Source organism: Galeopterus variegatus, unplaced genomic scaffold, assembly GCF_000696425.1.
Source record: "Galeopterus variegatus unplaced genomic scaffold, G_variegatus-3.0.2 Scaffold4787, whole genome shotgun sequence".
In the NCBI taxonomy this organism is placed as follows: domain Eukaryota; kingdom Metazoa; phylum Chordata; class Mammalia; order Dermoptera; family Cynocephalidae; genus Galeopterus; species Galeopterus variegatus.
In genome coordinates this window covers 51,479-55,155 of record NW_007730898.1, presented here as the reverse complement: position 1 = coordinate 55,155, position 3,677 = coordinate 51,479, and positions in this window count along the sequence as shown.

Genomic DNA, 3,677 nt, shown 5'->3' with positions numbered 1-3,677 from the left:
TTAGCTTCTCTGACAGTTGAATGTGAAACGATTCCGACTTCGGGCGTAAGCAGCAGTTTCCACGGAGAGTGCAGCGTGTCCTCCCGCCACCTGCGGCGTTATTCTCCTGTCACTGAGCCGGTCGGATCCTTGGCCACGAGAGGGCGCCCGCACCCAGTGAGACGGAATCTACGCGCCACGTAAAGGCATTAGAAGTTGAAACAGTCATCACCTAAGCCTGCTCTGCCTTCTGTGGTTTCAGGGTTCCATTTTAGAGCATGTTAGCCCTAACTTTGGAGATGTTAGATTTCCGTGTGTCCAAGAAATGCTACAAGCATTATTTCAGCAGCTTGGAGAAACCCCAAACGCAAGTCGGGAGGTCACCTCCAGCAGAGGCTTGGTGTCTACCCCCTGCAAGGGTTTCTGAGAGAGCTTCCTTCAGTGGTCACAGATCCCAGTACCAAGATACTAGTGACCAAAATACCGACAACCGTAAGACACATTCCAACAATCCCACTGCAGCTCAAAGGTCAAATATAGGAGAGACACTCACCCAGATGTAGCAAAGCTGATGTTAATGTGCCTGAGCATTTCAATGAATGGTGATTGTGTGCTGGTGTGGGCTAAATATATCATAGACTATATGTTAAAATACTTAATTTATGAGGTTTACTGGTAAAAATGGAAAATTAGGTGTGGGTAGATGTTGGGCATAGTTTGGGGCAACGGTTATAAGAACCTAAGTCTACAATTTGCAGTAGAATATTCTGTTAGCAAAAAAAGACTATTTCTCAGTTATTATTTTTATTAGTGTTTTTTAAACTTAATTAATTAATTATTTTTTGGCAGCTGGCCAGTGTGGGGAACTGAACCCTTGACCTTGCTGTTACAAGGCCAAGCTCTAACCAGTTGAGCAAACTGGCCAGCCTTCAACTTAATTTTTTTCTTAGTTGCAAAATCCACACTGGTGTAATTCTAAGAAAAATCAATTTACTTTTCTGAACCTTGGTTTCCTGAAATATGTATAATCTGCACCCCCAAGACCTCACCTCAAGTGAAACCTAAAACTCATGAGCACAAAGCATTTAGACAGTTGTTATTCTCTTCCTGCACCCCTGCCACACATCAGAGAAAGAATGTACGTAACCTTTTTCCTCATGTATCCCTGGTTTGGAATCTGCTTCTTTCTGCCCCATCTAATTTCTTTAATCATGGTTTTCAACTGAATTTCTTTCTTCAAGCCACTTTCCATTTACTATATCTTTCCAATGAGCCCTGTGAAATTTTCTGTATCACTGTGGAAAAAATAATAATATTTGTCTTTAACAAAGGATCACCACACCCATGTAGCATTAAAAAGAAGAAAGCATGAGACCTTAAAAATAATAAGCATTAATTTTTATGGCTATACCTACAGACCTGTTACTGTGAGGCCTTTAGTGCATCTCCACTGCCGCTTTTCTTGCATTTATCTTTGGAAGTTTTGGGAAATCTCATAAACAGTCTCACTCAGGGCCTGCGGCTGCTGCTGTCACATTCACCCTGTGGGGCTGGTTCTCGCCAATCCCCATGCCATCTTCCACTGCAGGTGCCACTGACCTGAGAATTACCTCTGCCGGGCACCTCCCTCACATGCAAAGGCCCCTAGCTTCTAGGACACGCCAAGTTCTATCACAAGGCATCCCTGGTCTTCCTGGAACCCTCAGTCTTCCAAAGTAATCCTGTTTTATCTGAAATATTCATGCATTGAAGCCCAGTAAGTTTCATAGACAAGTGGGAAGTATGTTATTTTGTGCAGTGGACTCTATTCATGATCCATGCAGTAAGTTTCATAGACAAGTGGGAAGTATGTTATTTTGTGCAGTGGACTCTATTCATGATCTCTCCAGATCTCCTCTGGTCCACTTTACTTGCTATGTGTGCGCATCCTGTAGCTTCTCTGTGCTTTGTTCCAAATGGCTTGCCCTGTGACCTTCAGAGAACTGGTCTTGAGCCAGGCCAACCCTGCATGAGAACCTGAAATGCCCCGTAGCTTAGGTCTGTCTGGGGAGACCGGTAGCCAATGGCCGTTGCAAGAGTCTGAAAGCCTGACTCCCTTGCCTCAATGTGGGGCAAACTCTGATATTATTTATGGTCTAGAGCTCCCCATGGATCATGTTAAGGCTGAGGAGTTGTCTAAAATTGTACCCTTCTCTGTTCTTTACTCCCTTCTCTCTTGCATTCTTCTCCTGGCCCTTGATAAATCCCTTGCTCATAAATCTGTGTCTCATGGTCCGCTTTGGGAAGGCCTGCATAAGATTTTTGGTAATAGGAGTGCAGGGGTGGTTTTTGGAGGAAAACTCTAAAGATGGGACTCTAGAGTTAAGTCACCAACAAATGGCAATAAAGATCCTATCATAGGTGGTGTGTGGAGACTTGAGAGCCCATGGCATACGAGAGCATTGTAATTGCTAAGACTTCTACCTGTGGGGGATTAGGATGATATTATGAGTTAAATCATGTCACCCCCAAATGATGTTGAAGTCCACACTTCATATCTGGGAATGTGATCTTATTTGGAAATAGGGTCTTTGTAAACGATCAGGTTAAGATGAGGTCATTAGGGTGGGCTCTAATCCAATATGACATTGTGGTTATAAAAAAAAAAGAAATTTAGACACAGAGACATACATGCATAGAGGAAAGAGGGTGTGAAGACAGAGGGAGAAGGCTGTCTACAAGCCAAGGAACACCTGAGGCTTCCAGAAGCTAGGGGAGAAACATGGACAGGTTCTCCCTCACAGCCCTCCGAAGCAATCCTGCTGATACAGTGATTTTGGACTGCTAGCCTCCAGAACTGTGAGACAATATGCTTCTAGTGTTCTAAGCTATACAGTTTGCTATGGGAGCCTTAGGAAACTAATACAGATGGGATTCTGGCAGAAGGGATATGCTAGATTGTGCAATTTTCTTTGGCTTTTGAGAGGTACAAGGTAAATGGTAATTACCATGGTTGTGAATGGGTTCCACGGTGAATTGAAAAGAAAATGACAGACTCCAGTTGGTCAACTTCAGGAATGGTGAGAAAGTCAGAAAACCCCTTGACAGCTTTTAAACAGATCCTCTTCTCCTGCGCCTGGAGGGAGCCATGCAGAAGCTCAGGACTGACTGCGAGGGCAGTAGAGCTAAAGAGAAGCCAAGTTTGCATCCTCAGCAATCTCCTATGCAACAGCCAGGACCTTAGTAAGGAAGAGATGGAACCTTGAGACTTGGAAGCAGAACGTGTGAATAGATGCCCTTGAGAAACTTGAACCCGGAGGTGCCCTGCATCCTCTGGTCCTGCAGAAGGAGCTCACATCCTTTTGCTAGTGGGCAGAGCTACCTTGCTTGGAGATTGTAACCAAGAGTACAAATGTAAGCATAGGGGCCCAACAAAAGATTACTTTATGGTTTATATCCTTTACTAGATCTTATATCAAATAAGTTTATTAGACCTTACAGTTCCATCTGTGAGAGAAAAAGGGAGACATTCAAATACTCAGTCCACAAGATCTATGACCCTAGGCAAGCTGTTCGATGGATTTGATCATCAATTTTCTTATCTGGCAAAAAGTGGTTAATGACATAATGAATGCGGTGTAAAACTATTTCACAAAAATGCGTTAGATTCTTTCCAGATGCAAATGTTCCTGATTCTAATAAAGGATAAGATGTCTACC